The 21,646-nt window shown below is 47.3% G+C and overlaps 1 protein-coding gene and 1 long non-coding RNA gene across 2 annotated transcripts in view; one reads left to right on the top strand and one right to left on the bottom strand.

Annotated features, from left to right (window-relative positions):
- The window catches only part of Gabbr2 (gamma-aminobutyric acid type B receptor subunit 2), a 355,790-nt gene that overhangs the window by 21,278 nt on the left and 312,866 nt on the right, over positions 1–21,646 (bottom strand). The window lies entirely within an intron of this gene.
- On the top strand, positions 1,087–7,947 carry LOC134470494 (uncharacterized). Its single transcript, XR_010039424.1, has 3 exons — positions 1,087–1,340; positions 2,620–2,743; positions 3,489–7,947. It is a non-coding gene; the product is annotated as an uncharacterized LOC134470494 (long non-coding RNA).

Below are 21,646 nucleotides of genomic sequence, written 5' to 3'. Positions count from 1 at the left end.
CGCAGGAGCTGCCTGGGAAAGCCTTGTTCATCTGTGAAGGGAGAGGAGAGCAGCTGGCCTGCGAGTCTCTCTGCAGGATGCAGTATTCATAATGTAGGTCGGTGGCCTCTGCAAATGTCCTGCATTGTCAGGCTGCACAAATGGACCAGTGGGAGGCCAAGGTGTTGAGGCCTAAAAGGTCAAAGATGTTGGTCCTGCTATGGACTTTCTGGCTGACCTTGACCAAGTCCTTTTCCTGACCTCAATTTCCCATTTGCAAAGTGAGCTCAAGGGTTAACTTACAGTGTGGTTAATATGAGCCTGCATCATTAAGGGAGGACTCTCTTCGTCCTAAATTTCTTCATTCAAAGTTAACTTGTCTGTATTTCTCATGTACCTGTGGTGTGCCATGCACTGTTCTGGGGCCTGGGCATATGGTACAGAAAACCAACATGATGTCTGCCTCCTTGGAGCTAGATTCTAGTAGACACAGATGTTTGACGAACCACACAGAACAGCTATGAAGACCAGTGGAGACAAGTGTTCCTAAGGAGAACACCAAGGTCTATTGAGAAGTACTGACAGCTAGTCTGGGAAGGGTTTTTGGAAGTGGCGACCTTAGTTTGAGACCTGAAGGATGTGAAAACCTAGGAAACTCCTGTATGGGCAGGACTGACACGACAAAGACTTCAGTATAGTTTAGAAACGAAAGGAGCTAGTATGGCTGGGGTGCTGTAATTTAGAGGCTGCCGGGGAGTCTTATTGGATGACATGGATACAAACCAATAGGAGCCTGGGACAGTGTAATAGTAGGTCCATGGGTCTGGGGATGGTGGGTGTCCCAGGAACTGCATTTTTAGGTAGCAACCAAGAGAAAGGATGCTGTTGGCCCAGGGCCCACCCTTTGTGCAGTAAAGCCTTTAAAAGGTTTTAAACACTGAGCATGGCAGCGCCTGCCTATAATCCCAGCATTCTGGGAAGCTGAGGCAGAAGGATTATGAGTTTAAGCACAGCGTGAGAAATTTCACAATGCAGCAAAATTCTGTCAAGCAACAGCCACAGGCTGGGGGTGGAGCTCAGTGCAAAGGCCTTGGGTTCAATTTCAGTATGCAGGAGTGTTAAACAAAGGGGTGACATTTAGTCTTCGGATTAGAGATTTTTTTTTAATAAGAATGAGGGTTCCTTTTTTCCTCTGCATACCTCTGGCATGGGGAGAGTGGTGGTTAAGCACAGGGTGGCTGTGACCCAGCTGCTTTGTGGATTTTGACTCTGGACCAGATCACGGTGCTCTGTGCTTCTGCTGCTCTCTGTGGGGCTGGCTGGGCAGTGGAGCTGGGAGGATTCAGGGCCATGCAAGAAAGGTGAGTGGGTCAGAGGGTGTGCATCCGGGCTTCATGAGCCTCACCCCATCATGGGCCTCTGGGCTGGGGTCCACCGTCCTCTCCTCTGCAGCTCCTGTGGGCAGCACAGGGCCCTGGGCTTGGCCATGGCTTCTTTGCAGAAGGGATCTTCTACCTTCTGACTGGCTCCTAAGGCTGCCTCACACAACTCCCTTCTTGGCCATTCTTTCCACTTTTTAAAAAAATACATTGCAAAGTCAATTTTAAAAACATGTAAAATGTGGATTTTTTTCTCCTGGGAGAGAGAGAGAGAGAGAGAGAGAGAGAGAGAGAGAGAGAGAGAGAGAGAGAGTGTGTGTGTGTGTGTGTGTGTGTGTGGTGTGTTGGAGGGTGTTTGATCTTTCTGGACTGTGTTTCTGTGCCTCAATCTGCCTCTTTCTCTGGGGAGCTGGCACTGGCTCTTTTGGGGGAGATGGAAGAACCCACAAAGGAAGCCTGGACAGGGAGGGAAAGTGATACAGGCAACTGAGTTAGATAGAAATATTATAGGCAGTCAGACAGTGCTGAGTTCTCAAAAGAGCCCGAGCAGAAGGTAACTATGGTGGATACAGACACTACCACTGTGGGCCAGACCTCAAGACAAATGATAAATCAAATACACCCACATACTTCCTGAAGATAAGCGTCAGAAGTTGATATTCTAAGTAGGTCTTTGTCACCCTGAGGAAGCCAAGGAGTCACCATCCCAGCCCCCTGCAGCAAGAGTCACTGCTTTATATGCATGCCCGCCTGCCACATGACTGGCTTCCCCAGGTGTCCTCGATTTAATCAATTTTACCTGAGCAGTTAATCTTATAGGTTGGCCCCAGCTCTGTCCCCCCTCATGCCCAACTTGTGAGTTCCCATGTTTTCCCCACCTGAGACCTGCCTCACTTTGTGATTTTACTCTATAAAAGTCTGTAGCTTTCTTTCTCTCAATAAATATATCCTGCTCTTAACCTCCGTAGTTCCTAAAATTCATTCTTTGATTTTCGAGAACACGAACTGATACTGGACATCTAGTGGGCTGGGAATTTCGTTCCTCTATATCAAAAGGACAGGCAATTCCGATTCTATGTTCATCACACGCTGGCTGTGTGACTTTGAACACATGTCTGAGCCTCTCTGAGCTCTGATCTCTTCATCTACAGCTTCCCAAGGCTGGTGAGGCCATCAGGGAAGCCAGCTGGTGTGTTTACAGCTGTAGCGGCTGAAAGCCCGCTCTTGACGTGTCAACCAGCATCATTATCTTCCCGTACAGAGGCGCATGGAGAGGGGAGCTGGAGCTGGAGGGGCCTCCCAGCCCTGCAGGGCCTGGACTGCTTATCTCAGCGGCAGCAGCCCCGCATCTCTGAGGCAGCAAAGCTAGAAGCTGTCATTTCAAGGTAAGAATTTCTTTTTGAACGTCTGATTACAGGTTTGGATGATTCCCCATCCCCCTGGAATCTCAGCCGGGGAAGGGGTGAGTGAGCGCGCCCACCGGGGGTGCTCAGCCAGGGGTTATTTTTAGCCATTTCTCCCAGGGAGGCAGAGAGTGGCTCTCCATTGTGGGAGCGAGTCCTGTGCTGCATGGGGGTGCACAGACCCTCTGGACTCTCAGCACTAAGGCCACAGATGTCCCCAAGTCACTATGACCACCCCAGTTCTCCTCCCCATCACCCTATCTCCAGACACTTGGAAGGGCTTATATACTATCCGACTCCACTTTTTTTCACATGTGGAGAAACTTCACATGTGAAACTTATATACTATACGACTTCACTTTTTTTCACAAGAGGCCCAGAAGAGGTTTTACCGTGAGTGGATAGCTTGGGGTCCTGGCTTCTGTGTCAGGCCTGAGTGCTGGAGGAAACAGCCAGAGCAAAGGCAGAACCGGCCTGTCCGGCCACATTCGGGAAGCAGCACAGGAGAGACAGCAGCATCAAGGGGACACGGGGGGGGGGGGGGGGGACCCTGCGGAGCAGCCAGGAGTCTGCCAGGTCCTGTCCCAGAGGCGTCCTGGGTGTGGCCTTGGAGCGGCCTGGATGTTCCAGGTCGTGTCAGGGTTTGGGAGGCTACAAGCTGACGAGTGCGGCCCCCCCAGGCCTCTGTGTGCTTTGTGTGATATATTCTCTTTGATTTTGACTTCAGTGCAGGACTGTGAAGGAGCCAGCAATCTTACACCTATGACTCAGGAGAGGAAACTGAGGCTCAGTAAGGTCAGGGGTCTTGCTTACGGAAACAGAACAAGCCAGAGACCAAGCCCAGGCCAACGGCTCTCCCACAGAGCAGGTGGTGGCAGCTCCACGGTTTTCATTCCCCGCACCCTGGTTCTCAGGGAGATGGGCCTTCTGCACCTCATGGGCACTCCCGATCCTCAAGTTCTCAGGTACTGCGCTGAACCCTGAGCCAGAGTGTTGGTTATGAGACTTTCACAGGCACACTGCAAACACACCATGGCACCACTGCCTCTGGGAGTCCGTGGTGCCTGCACAAAGGTGGGTATTTTCCAGAGTGACTGCTAAGTGAAGAGAAACCAGCATCCAAACTCTCGATTCCCGGATGTAACAGTGGCCCAGGACCCAGGAAAGGGAGGGAGGGCAGGATTCCTATGGAGATGGCATTCTGGCTCACAGCAGCAGACTGGCGGCAAGCTGTCCTCGCACTCCTGAGAAGAGAGATGAGCAGCCCTGGAGCAGTGTGTGGCCATGGATGTGTTACCTGACCTACTCGGCCCGTAAGTGTTCTTAGACTTCATCATCAGCATTTAAAGTCAGATGACTTCATGGGGAACTCGACTTCCAGCTTCCTTTGGAAGATGAGACCCCGGCTGCTTGGGTCTGCCTCGCACCGTCTGCTGCCACCTCACATCCAGGCTGCTTGTCTAGCAGGTCACCTGAGTGGCCTCCACAGGCATGGGAATCTCCAGCCTCATTCTAGAGTCTAGGGAGCCCTCACAACAGCTGTTATTTGTAAGGAAAATTTCCAAACATGCATTACAACTGTTTTCTTTGAAGAGCTGGAGATAGGTGAGCAATGGCTGAGGTTAGGGACCTGGCAGTGGGAGAGGGGCACCTGGTCCACTGAGGACATTCTGCTAGCCCAGAGCTGGTGAGAAGTCCCTCAGGCAAGGCCACCCTTCTGAGGATGGTGCCTGTTCTTCCACCCTTTCTGGAAGCTCTAACAAAATGCAGAGGGTATTGAAGCACATGAGGGGACCCCTGGGGCTCTGTGAACCTGGAGCTGGACCAGGAGTCTGTCAGGAAGGCTGGGAGAGGCAGGAATCTCCAGCACACTCAGGAGGTCACCGGGTCTGGCTTTGGGCATTAGAGCCAAGCCTTCCCAGGAGGCCTCCAGCTAACACTGGCATTTCTGACTATTCACATGGACACCTGATCTGTGTCAAAGCAGCATCATTGAGTGGAGAAGTCTGCTTGCTGACCTTGGGAAAGCAAATCTCTTCTCCACGATGGCCCTGATGATTTCAAGGTGGTAGCATCGGGTGGGAAGCAGACAACCCAGACTTGCACCCATCCTCCCCTGTGCTCCAGGCTGGCTAGGCAGCCACCAGCAGGATCATGTTTTGAGGGGTCACATGGTGTGACTGTCTTGAGAGCAGAGCCATACTGTCCTCCAGCAGTGCAAGGCCGCTGGGTGTTTGGGGGCAGGTGGGGCTGGCGGGGCGAAGGGAGCACTACAGTCAGATAGAAGCAGGATGGCAAAAATAGACAAAGACAAAAGAGACCGGGGAGAAGTGTGGGCCCCTCAGACACCGACACGGTACAGTGCAAGTCTGAGATGATGTAAATTAAACCCTGAGAATAAATAAAATCAGAAGTATGGCAAGGGAGCTGTCATTTGGCTTGTACCTAGCACTGGCTGGAAAATAATGAGGGGAAGAAAAAGCCACCAGCACATGTCTGCTCCATCGGTCACCTTCTCCTTCTGCTCTCCCCCACCCTGGGGCTCCCCAGCGCCGCAGCCAGGGTTGGTCGCTGCCTCGTCTGCTGCTCTTTGCTTCTCAGGCTCCTTGCCCCTCTCTCTTCCCTTCCTCGGCCTGCTTCTATTCTTCACCCCCTGCCATTCTCCAGCCTGCTCTGCTGGCCCATGTCCTGAACTGCTCCCCATGGCCTCCTCCGGGGACCTCTGAGGGCCATGGCGCCCTCTCTGGCCTCCGTGTTCCACGCCTCTCTTTCCAGCCCAGCCACTCCTCTCGGAGCCCATCTAGCATTCTCTGCTCCCTCTCTCCCCACTGCCTCTTGCTCATGGGCATCCCTTTGCTGGGTACCTCTTTCCCCAGCTTAGCACAGGGAAGGTGAAGGACAGAGCTGGGCTTGATCCCAGTTGGCCCACATCCTCAAACCTTCGCTCTCACACAAGCCTAGATTTTCCCAACAGCATCCTGTTCCAGAATCAAGTTCCAAGTATCTTGAAATGGTGTTCTCCTCTATGTGGGTGTAGTGGGGCCACTGGTCTTGTGCTAATAACTGGTTTCTGTGTGCATGCTGTGAGATGAGAAAGGCCGGGAGGTCTTGCCTGAGCTGGCCAAGGGCCTTCTGCTCCCTAGGCGCGCCCACTGAGGTGCCTAACACCCAAGCTCCTGCCTGTGCACAAAGCCCCAGGTCAAGGGTCTGCATGTGGGGATAACTGTTCCCAGGCCTTAGAAACATCAGGGGCCTAGAAGTGAGTGAAGCTGCCAGGAGGCCTTGTCTGAGCAGCCCAGCCTCCATCCCAGCCAGGCTGGCACCTCTCCTAGCCAGCTGTGGACCTCGAGGCAGTAGGGCTGCTCCTGTTCAGCCGTGGCCTGTTTCCGCAGATGCTGGCCCTTATCACCTTCTCCCAGGGGCTGCTTACTACTCAGTGCACGGCCTGGCTGGTTGTTCATGGAGACTCCCTGCTGTCACGTCCGAATCCAGGTTGGCGTGAACAGGGAGGTGACAGAACTAGGGTGCAAAGAGGCTTTCCATCAGTGCGCTGCGCCTTGGGAATCCTGCCAGAGCTCTTCCGCTCCACTGCTGCTCTGCATGTGCACTCAGTTTCATGGATCTCAGTTTCACTAGCTCTGCTTGCCAACACTAGATTTTTAGTAGGGCCATCAGCATCAGTCCCACCATGCACAGAACTGAGAGCTCAGGAACGGGCTGGAACTTACTCAAGATTGCACAGCACAAAGACTGAGCAGCTGGCACTTGAGCTCTGATGTCCGACTCTGAGCACAGGGTCCTTTCCGTTGTTTGTGGTCCTCCCTGGAACTCTGGCTAGCTTTCAAAGTATTGCTCACCAAGGAACAAGAAAGCCTGGGTGAACCTCAAGTGTTTCCTCTGCAGTCTCTGTTCTCCCAGTTTATACTTTGCTTTTCCTTAGTGCAGACAGCCTGGGAGCACTGCAGGCATTGGTAAAATGGGCAGCCCCTGGCCTTGAAGTTGGATCAGGGTTCAGGCCCAGGACTGTTACGTGCTTTCTGTGCGTCCCAGGGTCTGTGATCCATGCTGGAGTCCCCTGTGCAGAGGGGCGTTCTGAGTATTCAAGCAATAACCTAGGAAGACAAAAGACTACAGAGCCAGGACACACATGCATTCCACAGACACATGGCAAAGAACAATACAGCCATTTCATCTTCTTGTTGTCATTCAGAGAAGCAAGCGTATTGGGAGCCACAAAAGTGCAATGTTGCAGAGACTCTTCCAAAATAGGATGTTGTAATTGCTGCCACCACCACTGTGGGTGGTGTGTGGGAATCCCTGGGTGGCAGCAGGCCACAGGAGAATGTCACAGCTCTCCCCTGCAGCGGGGCTCATCTTTCTTGGCCCGTTCTTTCCCTCCCTGCCAGTGCTTCTCCTCCACGCAGTTACGGTGGTGATATACTGCTTCTCAGTGCACCCCACACACATCCATGGGCAGCACATTTAAAGGGGTAAACATCCAAAAATTCAATATGCATGCGTTTTTATGAGGTAACATTATTCTACTTTGTAGAATCTGCCACAGGCTCCTACAACTTTTCTTTGGAAAGTGTTTGCTCAGGATGAGGGAACCAGACGGAGAGTAATTCAGTCTGTAGGACAAGTTGACTGAGACTGGACAGTGGTCCAAATCTTGCACAAGAAGAAATGTCTTTTGGAACTGTGCCCTTGGCCAGCGGAAAATTACTAGACTTCAGCCCACCGAAGCAAATCAAAGCCTACGGTTCCTCTTCCTTAAGGAGCAGCCTGATGCCCTGTTTTCCTGGTCAGTGCGGTCCCCCTTCAGCTGAAACCCCAAGTAAAGCTTTGTTTGCCTGTGTATGTGCTTGCACTATTTTGCTTGTTCCTGTTTCTATCAATCTACGAAAAAAGATCTCAGTAACAATTCCAGCAGCCTCAAGGGTAGTCAGATTGGCGATGCTCAAGTGCGTTGTGTGACGTGGCACAGTATTTACACGTCACTAACACATATCATCCCTTACACATGAAACCATCTCTGTATAAATGGTAGGAGGATAATTGTTATAGTGTATTATTTGGGAATAATGAAAAGAAAGAAGTCTGTAATATGTAAATACTATAAGAATAATTGTTATAGTGTATTATTTAGGGAATAATAATAAAAAAGTCTATATATGTCCAATACAGATACAGTCTGTCTTTTTTGAATATTGTTCATTTGTAGTTGGTTGAATTTGCTAATGTAGAAGCTGAGTTAGGAAGGGTTATTTTTTCTCGGTATCAGATGGGGAAACTGAGGCATGGAGCAGTGTAGCCATTTGCTCAGGGTCCAAAAGGCTCTGAGGTATGGATCTGGAGGAGGATGCCGCATCTCTGTGACTGGAAAGGGGCCCAGGGGCTGGCAGAAACGGATACGATTGTATTTCTGCTCCCTGTTGGGCTAAGCACTTCCCCTGGAGATGGAAGGCTGCGTGGATTGGTTTCTCATTCAGATTTTATGGCTGAGTAAAATCCTTGTGCTATGATTTATAATAGCAACACCGATTTTCCAATTTTAAAACAACAATGCAGCTTGAAATAAAATGGAAAGAAAACAGTGAAACATTAGAAACCCTTGGTTTAGATCCTCATTATGCCTTGAACTGTTCTACCGCCTCCTCGTTCCCTGCTCTGCCTCCAGTCTCCCCGGCTCCTGCCCACAGCGGGAGCTGCCTCTCTAGGGTCCCACCAGCTGCACCTCCTGGATTCTATGCTTCAGCACCTGCAGATGTAAACAGGCTTCTTGATAAGAGGGTCTGTGGCCAAAGAAGTTTTACACATGCTAATCAATACTGTTTCCCCTATTAAAAATTAAAACTGCCTTTAATAATTAAAAAAATCAAACTCCAGAATTTTCAAGTACCCTGAACATGCCACAGGTATGTTATGCATTTCCAAGAAGCAGCTATGTAGGTCCAGGATTTCTGAAACTTTGAGCTGTGAAATCTCCCTTTCTCTTTTATTTTGGGCCACTGAATGGGATTAGCGGTGTATCTCCCATACTTCTGGAGGATGCTAGCTTTCAGGATAGAGTCAACACAGGACCAAGGCCCAGAACACTGCAGATTCGTCCTGCCAGCTCCTGTCCGTGATCCCCAGGGTTGCTCCATTCCTCCCTCCCCCTCCCCAGACTCCTTAGTGCTCCGGATCTTGCACAGTGCTAGGTTATCCGGGTTCTCTGAGCTGTGATCTGGAGAGAAAACAAGGACTGACGAACAACGTCAGAAACTTAACAATGAGGCTTCTATTTGAGAGAATGGTAAAATCACTCTGTGCGTGATGTGGCTGAGATGAAAATGGAAATGATGATTGCAAGACTAATTGAAAGCCACGTGTTTACCGAGGCTCAAAGAATCCCTTTTAGAAATGAAAACTGGGCCTGCGTGTGCCAATGAACAAGGCAAAATGGGTGCACGTTGAAAACAAAAAGCACCAAGATACGTGGGGCAGAACCAAAGATATCAGCGTAATTAATAAAGTAATTAACATGCACAGGATATGCGGAGGCTGCCAGGAGGCTGATAAGAGCGGGTTATTAAAAAAGAATGAGCATGTAGCAGGGAAGTGAAATGAAATTTTGCATTTCTTTTTTATCATGGACCTCCAAAATACTCCACAAGTGATAAATAGGTCCTGACTTACTGCAAAAGTCAACGAGGCTGGGCCAGAATTTGCAGGTGACCCTCTCCCTGGCCAGATAAACACATCCATCAGTCAGTTAATCAATCAGTTAGGCAGTTGCTGGGGATGTGGGGATGTGAATTAGTCTGGGAGCCACTTCCATGCCTACCTGGTGGCAGGGTCGACGTCGAGGTGGCCTTAGGGCCAGTTGCCTGGGCTCTCGTCACAACTCCATCACAAGCAGTGTGACCTTGGGACACCTCTTGACCTCACTGGTGCCATTTACAGAATGGTCCTAAACATATCACCTGCCTCACAGAGCTGAGGATTAAGTGGACTATGTCTAAAGCCCCCGGACCTATGCCTGGTCCTGTCACAGTTGGTTGTGACTACCTCATCCACAGGGGTAAATTGCCCAAGGAAAAGCTCCCTGAGGGCACGAAGTTCAGACAATGCACAGGGAAAGGCAGACAGAATAGGTGCCCCATGCCATGCTCCTGGGCTTGGTCTCCTGTGCAGGGTGTTCACAGGAAGAACAGGAAGGTGGGCACAATCATTTATCTGATGTTGGGACTTCAGACGAGTCTGTGCCTCAGTTTCTGCATCGGGAAAACCAGTGGTTTGTTCAGGTGTGCCATTCCAGACTCTGAAATGCTGTGATTCAAGATGAGTCCCACAGATGATCAAGGATGGATTACAGAGTCAAAGCGACTCTCTGGGGGTCCCTTCCTTCCTCCTCTGCTCCTGGTATCAGGGTTGACTGGGGCCCTCAGGCTAGAAGCTGCAGAGTCACCGGAACATTGCGCCTCCCCTGGCCCATGTCAGTTCCCCAGCCCTGATCTGTGGCCCCAGCTCACATGGGGCTCCCTTGGTCTGGATCGTTCACTGTGTCACCTCTCCAGCTTGTCCCGCTTTCAGTGAGGTCTGTCTGCTCTCCCCACTTCTTTCCTTTGCTCACACAGATAGCAGAACTGCACAATGAGCACCGCCCATTCACATCCAGGAATTTGCAACAGCTGACACTGTGGCATGTCTGCTTCCCCGGCCCGCTTCTCCCAACATCGGAAAGTAGATGGCAGACTCGATGACACTGCGGCATGCATGAGTATGGTTCCTCCATGGCTACAATATTATCACACCTAAGCGAAGCAACAGAATTCCACGGTACTGACAACCAGATAGACTTTGCCAAGGGCTCATCTGTGGCTCCACTGCAGATTATCTGCCTACCCTCTGTTTCTAATTTAAAGTCCAAGCTTATCCAGTCCGGCATCTGCTTGCTTCCTACAAGCTGCCAGATCCCACTGACTCTTGAACTCTTCCCAGACACACCCTTCACTTCCCAATCAGGGTGTTCCACTGAACTAGAATATCTACTCTTGAGGTTTTGCCCATCATTTGAAACTTGGGAAGAATTTTCTCTTGTCTAAGAAAACTCCTCTAAGGTCTTTCAGGTTGAACTGAATCTTTTTTTTTTTTTTTCGTATTTTCTTAACATGTGGGAAGCTACAGTGATGACTTCATCATGAAGGAAGGCAGAGATGAAAGAATCAGAGACGAAAGAATCAGAGAGGCCAGATGTGGTGGCACAGTCCTGTAGGAGGCTGAAGCAGGAGGATGACAAGTTAGAGGCCAGGCTGGCTGGTGAGACCCTGTCTCAAAAAGCCAGAAAAAAAATCACAGAGAAACTGATTTCTGATCAAGCTGTACCTGAAGTCCATTTCACTTCTGGACATTTTAAGGATGCCAGAATAGTTTATACCAGTATGAGTAACCAAAAACTTCTAAGAGAGGATTTAGGAATTAAGGGCTGACACTGTTTTAGCCTTCTAAAGCTGTGAAGCCACAACAGAAAAATACAGCACACTGTGCTCCTGCCCTGGACACTAGAGGTTCACCAGAATATCCTGCACTCTATCTGCTTTGACTCTTCACCTAGAAAACATGTTTTCATCAATATTTAAAAATTGAGATACAATTCATATAACAGTGCAAGTGTATGACTGACTGATTGGCTCTTTAAGTACAAGTGTGTGATTTTCATTATCTCATCATTTCTCATAGCACCCTCAGATGAAACCCCATATCCATTAACAGCCACTCCCTTTTCTCCTCTCCAGTCTCTGTCAGTTACTAACTTATTCTTTGTTTCTGTGGATTTGCTTATTCTAGATATTTCACATCAATGGAATCGTACAGTGCATGGCAGTTGGTGATGGTGTCACTCAGTGTTTTTAGGGTGCTTCCCTGCCACAGCTCACACCACGACTCCATCCCTTTCTGGAGCTGTATAGTACTCCCCAGTATGGACAGAACACATTCTGCTGACTTCCACTCATCATTAAATGGGCCTTTGGGTTGTTTTCACTTTTTGCCATAATGGAATATCGTGGTTACAAGCACTCAAGGACATGTTTTCTGTTTTCATTTCTCTTGGCTCTATACCAAGGAGTGGAATTTCTGGGTCACACATTAACACTGTTTATCTTTTTAAAGAGACTCTACTTTATACACTCTTGTCTTTTAAGACTTGTCCTTTTAAGAATGGTGAGAAAGTGCCTACCTCCTTTCCCATGAAACATTTTTCAAGGCACAAAGGTGAACCGCTTCCCCCGTGCTCCCACAGGCTCCCAGGCTGAGCTCCTCCAGAACTCACCACCCGCATGCCATCTTCAGTGAAATCTTCTGTCCCCCACAGTGGAGCTCTGCGAGCAGGGGCTGACCTAGCCCATGGCTGTGACCCTGGGATCAGTCCCAGTATGCGTACCACCCAGTGTGGGTGTGGCAGGAGAATGAATGACACTTGTCTCTCTAGTGGCCTCAGAGAACGCTGAGCTTTGTGACACTGTCCTACTGAGCATATCTGAGTGTGCAAGCCAGTGAGTGTGGCTGGTGTGAGGTGCTGTTGCCAGAGAGGGTGCGGGAGGGCAGAGTGAGTGTGCACAGGTACATTCCAGCCACATGCGAGGAAGCCTTGGGATGGGCCAGACAAGACTGATCCAACTGGCCTGTGCCTAGAAGAGGGGACGGAGGACCATAAACACAGACAACAGCCAGTTAGGAGGCTGGCCACACACAGGCATTGGAATTGACAACACAAAGTGGCCATACTCGAGGGAAGAGTGTTGCCCCCCAAAAATACCTGCCTGCCACCAGCTCATTACGTGCTCTGCGTGGAGAATGAAAGGGCTGGATTTTGAGGAGTTGCAGGCCTGGCTACTGGCTCAGGTTTCACCAGCCATTGAGCTCTACTGGTGCCCACCTGCAAAATGAGAACGGGGAATTCTCCAGCAGGGGGATTGCAGGATGAAGGAGTGAACATTGAGGGAGAGAGGAGTTAATAGGTGCAAAAAACACCATCCATATATTTGATCCCAGTGGCAGGCAGCTCAGGCTGCTCTGGGAGGCCGTTAGAATTCCAGGAAGTGGGAGCGGAAGTCACCTATTGAGCGTCATCTAAGTGCAAGGCTCAGTGCTGGATGTGCTAGTATCTCAGGTAAGGCTTGCAGTAAACTCATGAGGGAAGAAATGAATGTCCCTCTGTGGGCACCAGGGCTCAGAGAAAGCAAGTCATTCACCCAAGGTCACATAGGTGAGTGGTAGCACAATGTGGACCCAGTTTTTCACATATCATGGTGTTTACAGCAGCCCCTTCATTCCTCCAAAGCCCACAGTGCTAGAGCAGGGGCTGGACTGGTGAATGGGTTCCTTTTCCTTGGCACACAAATGCATTTTCAGAAGCCTTTCATATATTTTTAATAATTGGGATGAGCGTGCAATCTCTCGTCAGCTGCCTTGCTGTCTGCTGTAAGACGCAGATAAGAAAGACAGAGCCTGAGCGGACACAAGAAAATCCTCCACACCCGCTGGCAGAAATCACGCCACCCCAGTACCTTCCTAGCCTTAATTCTGCAAGCCTTCTGTGTCTGACTCATGTAGGAAAATGACTTCCTGGGTGAAATATTAAACGTTATGCGTGGATGTTCCCAGTCTTGCTCTGGTAGCTCTAACGATAATGGCTCAGAGGAGCCAGCTCTGGGCCCAGATCTGGAGTCAGAGTCAGGTCCTCTGAGTTTTCTGGGCCAGACACATGCTAAGCTGGACTCAGGGGAGCAAAGACAATGAGTCAGAACAAGAAAATGGCAACCTGAGGGCTGGCTTTGGCAGGCACAGAGAAGGTTCAGGGACAGGGCAGCCAAGGGCCGGACAAACGAGCCAGGTTCTGCACAACAGCTGAGTTTCCCCTTGATCTCTTCATGCCAGGGTGCTGGGCTCAGGGGACCCCTTACAGATGCAGGCCCATCTTACCCACCCCTAAACTCTGTGAGTATACTAACATCTGAGCTCATTATTTTAAGGAAGAAGAAAAGTTAAATCACTCACTGTATTAGTTTCTGAGAAAATTACCCTAATTTGGGTAATGTGTTGACTAAAAACAACAGGAATTTGTTCTTGCACAGTTCTGGAGGCCAGAAATCCCAAATGCAGGCATCTAAGGGTTAAGATCTCTTTGAGACTCTAGGGGAGAATGTGCCTGTGACTCTCCTGGCTTTGAGAGGCTGCAGGCATCCCTTGGCTTGTGGCTCCACCTCTTCAATCTCTATCTCCATCTTCATATGACTTCTCTGTGTCTGTCTTTTTTGTTTCTCCAAAGGACACTTGGCATTAGATTCAGGGCCTTCCTGATAACCCAGAATGATTTCCCCTAAAGATTCTTATCTTAACTGCAAAGACTTTTTCCAAATAAGTTCACACTCATGGGTTCCAGGGAAAAGGATGTTAACATATCTTTTGGGGGCCATAATTTAATCTACTATCCTGAAGTGACTCACACAATAAATACCAAACTGTCTAATTTCAGTCAAGTCTAATTTCAGGTGGATTTGCTTAAACACCTTGAGCTACGTGCTGACTCCTAGCCTGTTGTGTGATCATGGCCATGTTACTTAACCCCTCTGTGCTTCAGCTTCCTGAGATGATAATGGTAAACCTCATGGGCTTGTCGATAAAGCATATCACTTGGAACAGTGCCTAGCCACAGAAGGCACTCCATACAAAGGCTGCTGCTATTTCTGCCTTTGCTGTTGTTACCAAGACAATTCATCATGCTGAAATCCTGTAGGAAGCCTGGTCAGATCTGCTGGTAAGGATGAGGCTGGATTGAAGGCAGTGCTCTCAGGTTAAAATCTGCCGGGTTTGGATACCTACTCATAAGTGCTTTACTCTTATGAAACATCAACCAGATAATCACAGATATGGAAGAAATTTAAATATTTATAGGAGAATATTTTGCTAAATTGGATGCTAATGACTTTGAAAGCCTCAGTGAAGAAAAACAAGACAAAGTAAAACACAGGGTTGATGCAGAAAGGAGGAACTGTGAATGGACCCAGAGACCAATCCCAGGGGAAGAGAGACAGAGCCATCTAGTACTACATGGCTGGGCTGGGTTCCAGTTACAACCGGTAGCAAACAATGTTGTCTTGGGACAGTTAGGCCACCTAGCCAGCCTCAGTTTTCTCATCTCTAAAATGTGGATGCTGTTGGGCGTGGTGGTGCACACTTGTAATCCCAGCACTCAGAAGGCTGAGGCAGGAAGATCACAGTAAGTTTGAGGCCAGTTTTGGCTACATAAGGAATTCAAGATCAGTCTGATCTGCACAGCGAGATCCTGTCTCAAAACAAACTGTGGATGTCAAGGTACTTTGTGAACTGTGCCAGCCTGTTGAAATGGGAGACACTGTTACAATATGTGCTTGCCAACCAGTGAGTGTTGGTACCCAGGTGGGACAGGCCTGGGCCTGGGTCCCCAGTCTAAAGAGGAGCACCCCGTGTGGGTGGACTAGGGCCTGAGAATCAGGCAAGATCAACATCGACAGCACCTCTGGCTGTTGTCCCCTGAGACAAGATGATGCAGGCTTCTTAATGGAGCATCTTTAGAGTACTTTAAGCAGTCCATCCTATATCAAGTCTGAAGCACCTCAGTCACTGAAGTTTAGAGAGAAACTCCAAGTCAAACAACAGCAGAAAATAGTATGTATCCACCAAGTGCCTGATGGTCACCTTTCAGTGCCACTGTGGGTGCCAGTGGGCTTGCCCACTGTAGATCTACTGACCAGAGGAGAAAGGTGCTTCCCTGTAGGTGGCTTTCTGCAATCACAGGGCACTGTTTTTTCCCTTTTTGAAGTTGTCTAGTTCTGTTCTAGGATTTTCTCACCTTCTGGTTCTCACCTACAGTGAACAACACTGCAGGAACAGGAACCTCAGAGTTTTTCCCTTTCTCCTCTTCCCTATTCTCTCTTCCCCTGGGGAAACAATGATTCAAATAACAACTAATGTATTTTCAAGAAAACATGAGCCTGGAAGGACCTGGGCAGCTCTGTGGGGCAGGCACATGCGTTTCCAGGTGACTTCTCAGTGCTCAGTCCTCTGGCACGGTCACCTTCTCCAGCTGAGGGCCAGGGTAGGGTGGTAAGGTCCCATCTAGACTTTCCTGGATTTGGGCTTTTTTTCTCTTATCTTCCAGCCAGAAATTTATTTCCTGAGTCTGTTTTTCAAAGTAGATAAATGCAGAGAGATAAGAGATTTCCTAGAGATAAGCAGAGTCTGGTCCAGACGGTATCAACCCTGGGTACCCACTAAACCCACAGTCACTTAAAAAGACTCCCAATACTTAGGGACCTTTCTACACTAATTAACACTGAGCTTCTGGAGAAGTGATTTTTTCTGGACAATGTAACCAGGATCGAGAACTTGAAGTCTACCTTCCTTTTGAAATCTTTCACATAAACCTTAAAATATTACTTATTTTTCATTTTGGTATCAACATGCTCACTTTCAATAATTTATCCCTGTTGCTGAGCAACGTGTCACTTGGTAGAGACTGTCACTGCTTATGAGATGTGCCAAGGAAGCCCTCCCATCCAATCACTCGTGCATGCCGTTTCCTCTGCTTGTCCGTTCACTCAGCCACTCAACCAGCACAGACTGGGCTCTCTCTGCAAGGTCCTGTGCAAGGAGAGGCAGAACTCCGAGCAAGAGAGGCCAGAGCCCTATTTTAGGGAGCCCACATTCTAGTGGAGGGGGACAGAAAAAGATGAGAGTGAAGGATAAACAACTTACTGGAGAATTAGGGTGAGGTGAGACAGAGTCCATTTCAACTTGGTGGTCAGGGATGGCACTGAAGAACCGAATGACATGAAACAGTCAGACTTGGAAAGGTCTGGAGGAAGAGCATCCCGAGCAGGGAAATCAGCAAGAGGAAGAGCCTCGAGGTGGGAACAATGGTGGCCTATCAGAGCCATGGACGGAGGGCCCTCAGGTTGGGGTGGACTGAGGGTGGGGAAAGGTACTGGAGAATCAGACACTTGGAGAAGGAATAGGTTTGTAGGGCTACCATGAAGGTACAAATTTTGGATTTTACTTTAATTGGAGGATTTCAAGTGGGAGATAGTATGACGTGCTGTGGATTTTGAGAAGCTCTCTTTTAAAATAGTAGAAATAATCCTACCTTATCAGTAGTAACATTAAATGGATTAAATTCCCCAATTAAAGTGTATATATTGGCAGAATGGATTAAGAAACATGATCCAACTGTATTTGTTGGATGTAAGAGATTCAGTTTAGTATCAAGGACACAAATAGTTTAAAAATATATTCAAGAATTATTTTGTCTACTCAGAAAACAAGGGGTAGATTTTGTGAAGATGGACGTGGATCTGGAGATGGGGGAGCCAGGAGGTAGGACAGGGGAAGAGGCAAAAAGGACCAAGATGCAGTACGTACAGATGTGCCAGTTTCCCACAACAGGAAAGTTTACTATGGCTTGCAAATATATACTAATAAAAAAGAATATGTAATAAGAGGAAAGGAAGAGGTAAAACTATTCATAAATAACATGATCTTAGAAGTAGAATGTTCTAAGGAATGTACCGAAAAACTACTGGAAATGATAAATGACTTTTGCACATTTGTAGGATACAAGATCAATGTGAAACATACTGTATTTCCAGGCTTTTGCAATGAACAGAAGAAATTTAGAAAGCATTCAGTTTATTATAATATTTCCTTCAAAAAGAAGGAAACACTGTGGAATAAATTTAACCAAGGAAGTATAGGAATTGTGCACTTAAAACTATAAAGCACTGCTGAAAGAAATGAGGGAGAATCTAATTAAATAGGCATCCCACACTCATAGATTATAAAATTTAATACTGTTAGGGGGGGGAATACTTCCTACATTGATCTACAGACTCAATGCAACCCCTATGAAAATCTTAATAGACTTTTGCAGACATGGAGAAACTGATCCTATAATTCATGTGGAATCTCAGTGGACTCTGTAAAGCCAAAACACTCTTGATAAAGAAGAAGAAAGTTTGAAGGCTAACATTTTTCAACCTTAATGACCACAAAGGTACAGTAATCATGACAGTGTGGTGCTGGAATAAATACAGACATATAGAGGAATGGAAAGAAATGGGAAGTACAGAAGTAGAACCATATATTTGTGGTCAATTGATTTTTTAACAGGGTTGTGAGGCTATTCAATGGGGAGAGAACATTCTTTTCAATAACTGGTGCTTGAACAACTAGGTATCCACAAGCAAAAGAATTAACTTTGATCACTACCTTACACTACATACAAAAATTAACTCAAAATGAATTAAACGTCTCACTGTAAGACTAACACCATAAAAAACCCTGGAAGAAAACTAAAGTATAAATCTTCATGATCTCAGATCAATCAATGTTTTCTTAGATCAATGTTTTCTTATGATACCAAATCACCAAGGAAAAAGTAGGCAAACTGGGCTTCATCAAAATGAGAATTTTCTGTGTGTCACAGGACACTACTGAGAAAGGGGAAAAGGTAATTCAATTAAAAATGAGCAAAGGCTTCAAATAGACCTTTTTCAAAAGAGGAAAAACAAGTGGCCAATAAATATATGCAATGATGCTTTAGCATCCTTAACCATTAGTTGTTTGAAAGTCTCATCAGAACCATGAGACACCTTTACGCTTATGAGGTTGGCTATAATAAAAAACACAGTAAGCAGTGGGTCCTGGCCCCAATGTATAGGAAGTGGAACCACTGTATATTGTTGTCAGAAATGCAAAATGGTGCCGCTGCACGGAAAACTGGCAGTTCCTAAAAATGTGAAACATAAAGTTACATCATGACCTCCAATTCAACTTATGAGTGTTAACCCAAGAGAACTGAAAACACAGGTCCACACCAAAACTTGTCATGAATACTCATAACATCATGATTCCTACCAGTAAAAAAAAGTGGAAACCGCAAATATCCATGAACTGATGATCGGACAAACACAATGTGGTATATGCTTGGAAATACTATTCAGTAACAAGAAGGAATAATGTACTTGTACATAGAAGAAATTTAAAGGTATTATGCTAAGTGAAAGAAACCAGTTGTCATGGTTTATGTTGGTGGCCCCCAGGCCTCAGGCATCTGCATTGTGCATCTGTGATGGGTTCATTGTCTAGAGCTTGGATTGATGATGTCCACCACATAGGGGTGGAGCCAGGATGTGATATAATGGCAGGAAGAAGGTGTGTTTTTCTCTCTTGCTGGTTTTTCGCCTTGCTGTTTGCAGCCACCATGAACTGTGGCCCCGCCATGCCACCCTGCCTTGGAGCCATCTGAGTATGGGCTGAAACCTCCAAAAACTGTAAGAAATAAATCTTTCCTTTCCCAACTTTGGGCATCAGGTATTTTGTCTCATTAACTAGTTAAAAGTAACTAAGACACCAGGTATTAAGACTATATATTGTATAATTTAACTGATAGGAAATACACAGAGCAGGTAAATCCATAGAGACAGAAAGGAGATTTGTGGTTGACAGGGGCTAGTGGGAAGGAAAAATGAGAGGTGACTGGGAAGGGACTAGAATTTCTCTTTGGAGTAATGACAATTTTGATGATTATGACTGACAGTCTTATAAATGTGCTAAAAGCTACTGAAGTGTACATTTTAAAGTTGAATTTTACAATCAGGTGTGGTGACCTAATCCACTGAGGGGTTATTACTACAGCAAAACCTAACACACGATGACTAACACATGTACTTATTGTTTTGGAGCCTGATAAAGGACCTGTACAGACACCTGTAATCCCAGCACTTAGGAGGCTGAAGCAGGAAGATTGTTGCAAGTTTGAGGTCATGCTGGGCTACAAAGTGAGCTCCAGGCCAGCCTGGACTGCATAGTGAGACCCTGTCTCAAAAAGACACATACACACACACACACACACACACACACACACACACACAATTTTTGTAATATGTCAATTATATCTAAAACCCAGACCAAACTAAAACAAACAAAAACCATCAAATTTCTGGCTCCCATGTTGACAAAGTCTAGAAGGAGCAGTGAATGGGATTTTTGTCTAACCGCTACCACTACTGATATGGTTTGGATCTTAAATGTCCCCCTAAGGGGACACTAAAGCTGTGGTGCCAGCCTTTAGCACTATCAGCAGGTGGTGGAACCTTAGGGAGAAGGGGCCTAGTTGTAGGAAATTAGGTTTCTGGAGGCTTCACTTGAAGGGAATATTGGGCTCCTCGCCCATTCTTACCTCTATCTTTGTCTCTATCTATGTCTACCATTTCTGTCATATCTCGCTATCTTCTTGGCCAGCGTAAGGACACCAGGTCTCCTCTGCCAGGCACTTTTGCAAGGATGCACTGAGCTGCCACAGGGCCAAAGCAACAGAGCCAAGAAACCGTGGGCTGAAATCTCTGAAACTGTAAGCCAAAATAATCCTTTCCTCCTTGTAAACTGATGTATTTCCGGTATGTGTCACAGTCACAGAAAGGTGACCGAAACAACTACCAGCAACTCAGTGGCTTAAATGATAAAGATCTTTACTCCTCATGCCAGCTGTTCATCACACACCAATCACAGCTTTGCCTTAGTGTCCCCCCTCTGGGATGTCAGAGGATGGTTAGAGCTAGTAGTAGCAGTAGAAGACAGAAGTGATGGGCTAGGATATAATTTGGCAAAAGAGTCTGCAGGACTAGTACCAAACTTCTCAGGGAACATCTCATGGGTCTTTAGCAAGAGTACACTAAGGCAGGATTCATTTAAGTACTTAGTTAATGATTATAGAGTGTGTGCTATGTGCCAAGTAGCTTTCCAGGTGCTGGGGATATTGCAGGGAAGAAAACATAACTTCTCCACCCTCTCTGTTTGCATGGAGCTCATTTTCTAGAGGCTGCTATCTGTGATAGTTATACTATTAAAGTTATTGGGGCTGACCAGTAATACCTAGCTCTCTGTCTTGGCCATATAATAGGATCAATCTTCCCAGGCCTTCTGTGTCCAGGTATGTACATAGGACACATATTTTGGCCAATGACCTATGAGTAGAAGTCACATGTGATCCATTAGAGTGGAAACTTTAAAGCCAGGGCACATCTTGCCAATATTCTTTCCCTTTGCCACAGAAATTGTCCCAGGAGGTGCACCCAGGATGAGGTCCCAAGGGGGAAAGTCTCAGTTGACCCTCGGTGGATTAGTGCTGTGATCCATAAAGAACCTTTTTAGCTTTAATGTGCTGCGGGGTTGTTACTACAGCAAAACTTAACACACGATGACTAACACATGCACTTATTTGGAGCCTGATAAAGGACCTTAATCCCAACTCAGTCTCGGATGATCCTTTAGAAGATTAAACCCAGTGTCTTAGTGCATCAACTCAAACTTAAAACCAAAGCTCTGCTGGCATGTGTCATTAAGCGTGGGCTGTTGTTTATAATTGACTCAGTGTGTTTTTCTTATAGATTTTGCCATGTATTGACCAGCAGCAAGCTGGCTATGTGGTCCCTTATGGATGAGTCTAAACCCACTCATCAGACATGCATCCTAAGCGGGATGACACAGAATATGGCATATTATGGGCACCCCATTATGCCCAGGGAGTACTGCAGTGACATATCCTCTAGACAGGTAGGTTGGTTGGAGTTCCCCCACCAAAAAGGTAGAATGTGGGCTGGGAGTGTGGCTGAGTGATTAAGCCGTTGCCTAGCAGGCAAAGGGCATGGTCCCATTCTTGGCAATGGAGAGAAGAAAAGGACAAAAAGTGGGGGCCACATCTTGTTTCTGCCAGTATGGATATGTTGGGTTGGGAGAAAAATAATCAAATTTGAAAAACTCCAATCCCTTGGAGAACACTGGACAGATGCAGATGGAGAATTT

Source organism: Cavia porcellus, unplaced genomic scaffold, assembly GCF_034190915.1.
Source record: "Cavia porcellus strain 051 isolate PalLab524CR breed Dunkin Hartley unplaced genomic scaffold, mCavPor4.1 scaffold_1, whole genome shotgun sequence".
NCBI classification, from domain to species: Eukaryota; Metazoa; Chordata; class Mammalia; order Rodentia; family Caviidae; genus Cavia; species Cavia porcellus.
The sequence above is the reverse complement of the archived record's forward strand: the minus strand, read 5'-3'. Positions and strand labels throughout refer to the sequence as shown.